The sequence below is a fragment of the Octodon degus genome, unplaced genomic scaffold (genome assembly GCF_000260255.1).
Source record: "Octodon degus isolate 3935 unplaced genomic scaffold, OctDeg1.0 scaffold00316, whole genome shotgun sequence".
In the NCBI taxonomy this organism is placed as follows: domain Eukaryota; kingdom Metazoa; phylum Chordata; class Mammalia; order Rodentia; family Octodontidae; genus Octodon; species Octodon degus.
The window spans coordinates 443687-452635 of NW_004524892.1; the positions used below are offsets into that span (position 1 = coordinate 443687).

General features: G+C 39.4%; 1 pseudogene; it reads right to left on the bottom strand.

Moving 5' to 3' along the window:
• Window positions 1-206: 206 nt before the first annotated feature.
• Window positions 207-7298, bottom strand: LOC101590983 (annotated as a pseudogene).
• Between the last annotated feature and the right edge of the window lie 1651 nt (window positions 7299-8949).

Consider the following 8949-nt stretch of genomic DNA (forward strand, 5'->3'; position numbering starts at 1 on the left):
CTGGGCACAACGATCATTAATCTAAGGTTAGCCTCTGCTTCTAACCTGAATTAGTACAAAATTAAGACATTACTTTGAGAGAACTAAAATTGCATTTAACATTTTTATTTTAGACTGCAAAACAGCAAGCAAACAACAAAAAAGTGGTATCACCAAAGGATGTAAAGTCATCCTTTCCAGGAAAGCAGAAGGCACAGCCTACCACACAGGAGTGATGCTGAGCTAATGGGCGTGAAATTTAGAAGTACACTAAAATATTATCAGTTAACTTCTGAAAACTCTAGTTTTATTTACCTCCCTATGGTAACCAAAACCATGTTAAGCCAGGCTTCCTTATAGTTAACTGTCACCTAAAATATAAAACTTCATTAATAAGCCAGCAATTAGATTTGGTCTTACTGGAAATTCTTAACCGCAAGTTTATTTTCTTTTTCCTTTAAATAATGAATTGTCAGTATAAGTCACTGCATTTCTGCAACAAAAAATGAAAAGCATGACTATGCAAGCGACTTAAACCCACTCTACTACTAGCAGGAAAACTATTTTAGTTCTTCAGGAAAAAAAAAGTTAATTTTCACAGTTATACTCCAATAATTATATGATGCAAAGAACCAAATTGCAGCAATGAACGAACATGCTTCAGATAATCTGTGCATTCTATGTATCTGACAATAAAATTATAGATAAAATGCTAGTTAGAACAAAATGGGCTTTAAAATGTCAATTCCTTTAAAAAAATTACAGATTCTACCAAGAAAATACAAAAACATAAGGCTGTAAGTAAATAATAGTTGTGTTTAGGCTATTACAGTGCAGGTTATCCTCAAGGCCACAAACATCCTGTTTCACTGCTGCTTGCATTCTGCTGGGTTTTGATCCTTCTTCGGGTCATAATCTGGATCATTTTCCTCATCTCCTTCTTCTTCCCCTTCCTCATCTGCTTCTTCACCTTCTTCATCATAATCACCCTCATCATCCTCAATGGCTTCCCTGGTGAAGTACAGCACCGACCTTGGGATTATATGCTCTCGTAGGAAGTGACCCATTTCAAAGTCTGCAGCAAGGATAGATTCAGCATCATCATCCAGATCACCACTCTCAGGAACTTCAGGAGGAGCAAAAAAATTAAAGAAAGAATCATTGGAAACTGTTTTAGTCACAGTACGAACTGTCCCACGTCCCTTATGTTTCTGCTTCTTTTTAATGGTTTTTAAAGTGACATTTTTTCCAATCTATTTGGCACCCTGTACAGCCCATAATTTCTGGTCCATTAAACGAAAAGGGATCAGAAGCATCTGGTTCAGATCTCATCCTATATGTCTTTGTCAACACTTCATTTGTGAAATATTCATTGGGCTCAAAGTGAAATTCTAAGATAAAACTCATAGGCTGGCCAGCATCTGAGAATTTCACTTTAATGTCCTTCAAATGCTTCAGAATAGGTTCATCATGTTCCTGAATCATGTCACTGAGCAAGTCAACATTCTTAAAAACAGTCAACCAAAATTCTAGAATTCCTTTAGGATCTTCTTTTTCTTCATCCTTTTTCTCATCTTCAATTTTGGCCTTTTCTTTCAGTTCCTCCGAAATCTCATCTTCCTCATCTGATTTCCATTCACATTCTTCTTCCTTAGGTCCATAAATTGCATTAATGATCTCAAATCGCTTATCAAATAGAGGTTGATAGAGAACAGCATACTTCCTTTCAAGATCATGAACTTCCTCATAGAATTTAGCTTCTATCTGTGCACATTTAACTTGAAGGTTTTTGAGAGCATTCACTCTTCTTTTAACTACCCTAGGCAAGCTTTCAATGTATCCTGTTAGTGTGCCTACCAGACCATCAAGTCTCTCTTGAAGGGCTGCAAGAATCTGAGGATTTTGCATCATCTGAACAGTCAGCTGACGCGCTTTGATTTTTGTTTCTTCACCAGTTTCTTCTCCTTCTACTTCTTCAACATCATCCAAATCTTGATCAAGTTCAGACTGTTCTTTGTTGTCAATGTCTGCATTGTTGTATGTAAAAACTCCAAATACCTGCGGCTCGTGGGGGAGTCGGGCGGCCGAGCTGCACAGGGAGTTACTCAGGCGGCCCCCAATTTTTTCTGTGTGTGTCCTCTATACTTGTTATGGGTGGGGTTGGGTTCTGAGATTGCATTTTGCTCCTTCTCGTTGTCGTCATTTTGTGTAGCACTGTCTTCTGACCTTTGTTGTAGGTCTTTGTTGCAGTTATAGCCGTAGCACCTACTGAAGGTGTAGATCTACAAAGTTTGGATTTATCCAGCTTTGCCTGGCTTCTGTCTGGCTGTTGTGCTCAGTTCCTTCCTGTTGCCTCCCTTGGGGGTGAACCTGTTGTGCCCCTCTGGCAATGTGTTCTGCTCCTGGACTAGCTGGATTGTTCTGTCTCCTACACTTTCTGCAGGGATTGCAGATGCAGGATTTCACCCCAGGCCTATATGCCAGACCTGAGCTCAGTCTGGAATGGACAAGGTGGAGTAGGGGGTAGTGGCAGCTCTCCTAGCTCTCCCACAGACTCTCTGGGCCTGGGCTAGGACTGTATCTGGGGGTTCCTGGAATGCGGCAGAAATTTCTACTGGGTGGACATGTTAGGGGAAGTGCTGTGGAGTGGTGGGGGGCGTCCCAATGGGGTGGAAGAGGGTCTCACCCATGCTGCGCCTGGGAAGGAACCAATATTTCCCTCCCAGGCACAGGGTAGCTGGAAGCTTCCACACACTCACTGGTCCTGGGCTGGAACTCGGTCTAAGGCTTCGCGAACATGGCTGAAATTCCTACTCAGTGGGCTGGTTGGGGGAGGTGCTGCGGAGTGGAGGGGGTGTCCTAAGGGGGTGGAAGAGGGTCTCACCCACGCATCACCTGGCCTGAGAGGAGTAGGTCCCACAGGTGCAGGGCAGCTGGAAGCTCTCCCACACACTCACTGGGTCTTGGCTAAGACTGGGTCTGGGGGTTCCTGTAATGTAGCACAAATTCCTACTAGGCAAACGGTGTAGGGGAAGTGCTGCGGAGTGTTGGGGGGCATTCCAATGGGGTGGATGAGGGTCTCACCCACACTGTGCCTGGGCTGGAACCAGTAGGTCTTGCCGGCACAGGCTAGCTGGAAGCTCTCCCACAGTCACCCGGCCTGGGCTAGGTCTGGGTCTGGGGTTTCCCGGAATACGGCAGTAATTCCTACTAGGAGGGGAGGTGGGTGATGTGCTCTGGTTGTAAATTATTTAAATAAGATTTTTTCATCCTGTGTTGATGCTGTATGATAGCTTGTCCTGTGATGTTATAGGGAATGATATTATGGGCAATATTCCAATTTTAAAGATATTAAAGCTAGTATTTTTAAATCCAGAGTCACTATCAGTTTTTAATCCATGAGGTTTCTCATTATAGAAAGCCATGTCAATAAATATTGAATGAAATTTTACCATTAATTTTTGGTGAGCTATGTTATAGAGGAAACATGAATAGTTGTCCACAGATACATACAAATACTTCAGATGTCAAAAATGTACTAATTGAATGACAATAACCTGCCAGGTATAACTGACCTTATTGCCAGGAGGATTAGAAAAGTGTGCTACCATGGGAGGGCAGGTAAGGGAAGCTAATCTGTAAATGGTGCTTCCATTGGTGACAGAGGAATTCTCAGATTTGATGAGGTGGAAATGAGGTCATAAACCCAAGATGCCACAGCAATGTAAGCCATGTAATATTTGGACGTCAGAAAAATTTTAGCTATAAAATAATATTCCAGTGAACTGAAGCAAGATCAGCTGCTTTATTAACTTCAGATAGAAAACTTGTAATGCCAATAAATGCTGGGAGATGCATAATAAAAGGGGGAGCAGAATGCTGATGAATAGTTGTATGGCTATATGAATTTTATCAGGGACATCTTTTCTTTCTCAACGCAGTAACTCTTTTGTTTTGCATAAGTTCATTTCCTTTTCCCAGTATCTATTGTACACTTTAAATTCCATTTTTCTCTTTTGGGCTGTCACACTAAAGAGACAATACGATGTTTGCACATGCAGGTCTTATTTATTTCACTTAAGAGAATGTTCTTTAGTTGCATCCATTTACTGAAAAAAGACTCAAATTTATCCTGTATAAAACTGAATAATACTCCATTGTGTAAAAATACAGGTGCCCATTCTTTGGATCGTGTCTTTGAATTTTGGGGAGCTGATTTACTTATCTGTATATCAAATTCTTTTTGCATGTTTGGAAAGATTTCTGCATTACTTGTCTGAAACGGTTTTTATGGTTTTTGTGCTGACTCCTATCTTTTGATTGACTTTTATCATTCTTATATTTTTCTTATTTTCCTTACCTTGTAGCTGTTAGTTTTTTTCATGGCCACCTGTTATTTTTAAGAGATCATTCATTTCATGATGACTAACCTTAATACTGTCTTCTTAGTCTGATATTCTGCCTTTACTTTTCATTTGATTTTATAAACAGTCAATACAAATTTTAATATCTTAGATCTGTTTGAATCAGGTTAATGTATTTTAATTCTTTCTCATGTTGGGCATTAATGATTTCCTTCATTTTCCTATGCCATTGTATTTTTTTTCCTTTTTTTCTACTCTACGTTTACAGAGCAAGTCCTTCATTATGGTTGTCATCTCTGTTTTATCTGAGATATTACATTTTGATCTGATGTCCTCTGTACCCTCAAACATCTTTTTTTTTGTTCATTTGATAGTTTATTTTACTTGTAGTGCTCTCGTTTCAGAACACACATGTTGGTGGCTTCTGATTTCCTCTGAAAGGATTCCTCTGGTTTTGTTTTGGGTGTGCTGGAAATCTGGAGTTGCACTTTCTTGTGGCATTTTTCATGTTATATTTGTTCTTTAATTTGTTTTCTGTATTATTGCTTGTATTTTTTTCATATTATGCAGCTTTATTACTGATATTGAGGCTCCCCTAGGAAATGTCAATTCATCAGAAATATATTGTAGGTGTAGGTAGGTCTTGGCCTTTGTGTCTGGCCCATGATGCTACCTTTACCATTTATTTGTGTCAGAAGTTGCAATTTATTTGGCTCAGAATCAGATTCTCTGGTACTCTAGTATGGCAAAGCTTCTAACTCCAGACAATTGCAATGTTGTCATTTGGGGAGACAGCTAATTACAACATATATGTTATACTGTCTAAAGTAAAACAATTAGCAATAACAATATCATCAAGCACAGCATAGAAACTGATGAACTGTAGTAACTGATAATTTGGTATCTCTATCCATAGAAGCAAGAGCTATAGTTATATAACAACATCCAAATTGTGTGCAGTAAGAGTGATTTCAGTTAGTGTGATTTTATCCTGTGGGGAGGGAAATTGCGACATATGGGACAAAACAGTGTAATAATGGAAACAAATGTAATGGAAACAAGGCTGAAGAATAAAAACTTACCATCAAAGCTGTGAGAAGCTGAAGAAGAGGGGAGGAAAAAATAATACAGGAGAAAGAAGACTATTGAAGCAAATGAGAAAAACTAGGGGCAATATTCATTCACATGAAAATATAAAAAAATTAAAAACTAAATTTGAGTAAAGAGTGAAACGGGAGCCAATACAAATGAAGCACTAAGGTTCAAAATCTAAACAACCTCCAGGAAAAAAAAGCAAAGGAAAAGAAAAAAGAAAAGGGGAAGGAAAATCACTGAGTAAACAAGGAGAGAAAGAGAAAAGAAATAAACTGCTCTGGTACCTCTCATTCTGCTTTGGATTTCCAGTGAGAACCAGACTCTGTGCTGATTAACCCCACCAATCTTTAGTAGGATTACTACTGGTGTGCAAGGCTTATCTTGACCACACCACTACCTACTTAATGTTGTTCATATAGTTGGGATTGTGCCCTTGTTCCACCACGAGCCAAGCCTGATTGTCTTCTTGTAGTAATCAATGCAGAAAAGGGATGGGTCCCTTGTCCCACTGCAGGCCAAGGCCACTTGCCTTATTGTGTCACTGGTCACAAAACAGGGAAATGCTTTCTGGTATTCTACTGTCACAAGATGACCCTACCCTTTTTCTACTCTGGGGCATTTATAGTAAAATAACCCTGAGCTCTTCTGTTTCTAGATTTTGAGACTCTTCCTTCATTCAATTCTGGGACATTAGTAGTAGCGCTACCCTGGAGTTGTTTTGCTGCTCAAGTCTAAGCCCTGAGACCTTAAAGCTAAAATTCCAACCTTAACTACTCATTACTGTTCCTCTGCATGACCGTGTTCCAGGCTTCACTCAACCTCATATATCAACTGCTGACTCATGGGGCCTCTTGGGAAACAGGGTCTATTGGTTTCACTGTTGCCTATGACTGCATAAGATTCCACTGGTCCGGATTAGGTCTCTGTTTCACAGTTAGCAGGAATTTCATTGTCTTGTTTACGTCTATTTTATTGCAGATATGAAATACCTGATGCCCATAATGAATGAAGGAAAGGTTTATTTAGCTCACAGGTTTTGGAGGTTTCAGTCCATACTTAGCTGGCTCCAAGGCAAGGTAGACATAAGGCAGAAGGAGGCAGTTCATGGCAGAAGAAAACAGCAAATGCAACAAGAGTAAAATGGAAGGAGCAGAAAGAGCAATCTTCTTTTCCTTCCTTATTTAGTATGCAGCGAGTCTTAGGCTCACTGTCCTAGGGTAAGTTGTAGCACTCACACCTATAATCCCAGCATTGAACCATGAATCAATCAAAGACTCTAAAAGCCCACTCAATGTCTACATGGGGATTTTAGGGGACATCTAGACACAAATCAAAACATTCCACACCTGGGCCCCCCTAATTCTCCTTTATATCCCTTTATGTAAAAGGCACTTTAGTCCCTCTCTAAGAGTTGCCAAATTTCTACCAGTTTCAGCCCTGCTTAAAAGTCCAATCCCAGGTCTGCTCTGAGACCTAAGGCAAAGTCTTAGTTGTGAGCCCTTACACAAATGAAAACTGAAACACTTCCAACATTCAATAGTACATAATAGACATTTTCAGTCCCAAAGTTACAAAGAGGAGGATACATAGGAATGAAATCAAAGCAATTCTAAAATCGAATAGGGCAAACATTGATTCCTCTAGTTCCATGAGTAACATCTGAAGAAATTTATGGCAAATGTGAGCTCCATGTTCCTTCATCTCTTGGGTACTTCTGGTGGTTGTACCTCCCAGGGCTGCACTGTTAGACTCACTGTGCTCAATCCTTAAAGCTTTGCTTAGATGACCCAGGTCCATGGCATTTGCAAACTTACATGGTTTCTTCTTCACCTTTGGCTTCACACTCATATCTTCACACATTGCATTCTTAGGGCCACACTGACTGGCATCTCAGGGTTTCTTCTGAAATCAGGATGGAAGCTGCCTTAACCCCACAACTGTTGCATTCTCCATGTAACTAAAATCAGTACCATGTGAATGCTGCCAAGGTATGCTACCAGCTGACACAGTAGCCAGGCTTATTTCTTCTTGTCTATAGGGGCTGTGTGCCTGTGTCAGTGAGCACTGTGAATTTGATACTGAGAAACAAATTCTCTATACAATTACCATTTTGAAACCTGTTTGGCTGTTGCTATTTTGCTTCTTGGTGTGCCTGCCACTACCATTCTGGAACATAGTGTCTCCCACATTTCTGAAACACAGTGCTCTGGAGCTTTCTCCTCACAGTAAAGCCTTTCACTTTTGTAGATTTCAGACTACAAAGCTTAGAGACTTGCTTCTTCCTGTGATACACTCAGGCCATCTTCTTTATTCTCTGATTCCTTCTCATTAATTGAGAGCTAATCTGCTCTACCTTTTCAGTCCACAGCTTTAACTCAGTGTTTAAAATCATTTTCCTGGGACCTCTGCTCTTGATTCTCAAAATAAATCTCGCCAAATGCCCCCCAAAATAGCCATGCCACAGACTCAATGTTCAACTGCCTTGATTATTTGAATTTTTTCAGGTTAATTAGTCCACTGCCCTTAATTTTAGTATCAGGCAAAATCACAGAACATGAGCAAAATGCAGACAAACTTCTTTCCAAGAAATAACGCACATCATCTGTAGTTCAACAACCAATGCAATTCTCATTCCCAGCAGGAACTTCCACAAACTGGTCTTTAAGGCAGGACTTCTATCAGGCTTCTGGTCTTCTGATCTCTGACTAGAATCTCCCATACAGCCTCTCACTGCAGCTCTATTCTTTCAGCCAGCATCTCCATACCTTTACAAATTCTTCTGACAAGCTATTCCCTAAGGATTTTAAAGCATATGGTTAAGTATGGTCACTGCAATGACCTTGCTCCTGGTCCCAAATAGTTTCTTGGTTACTTTTTCAGAGTACTCAGACAAAATACCTGAAGCTGTTTGTGTTCTCATCCTCTTCAGGAACCCAACACTAATGAAGAATGTCACTTTCACTAGGCTTTAGCTGTCAACAGTGACAGGTTTTGGAGTCAATTGGCTCATTGGATGGGTGCTCCAATGCAGCACTGAACTGTTCTTTTTGTCTTTCCTTCAGGTGTCATACACTGACCCATGATGGTGGGGTTTTTTTTGTAATAAGTAGTTAAAATTTAATTTTATTAAAAAAACCCAATGACAAATAACAAAGACAAAGACAAAAACAAAGCAACATAAAATAAAAATGATATGGTATTTCAAAACAGGAATAGAAAATTAATAATTATTGTTATACTACACATTTATATCATCAAATTTCTTGCTCAGATTACTAGATATACTCATGCAATACTGATTAAACAATTAAACATTAACTCTTCCTTTCAATAAGACATTAGAAAAATACACATTTTAAAAAAAAAAAGCAAAAGGTATTTATTGATGATTGCTGTCTTCAATGTAGTTGCTCAGGTTGCAGACATTCACATATAAAATTCTTTGAAGTAAAATTTTAAACATTAATTTCCACTTTCAGAAATTGACAAAAATAGTATAATCATCTTAGCT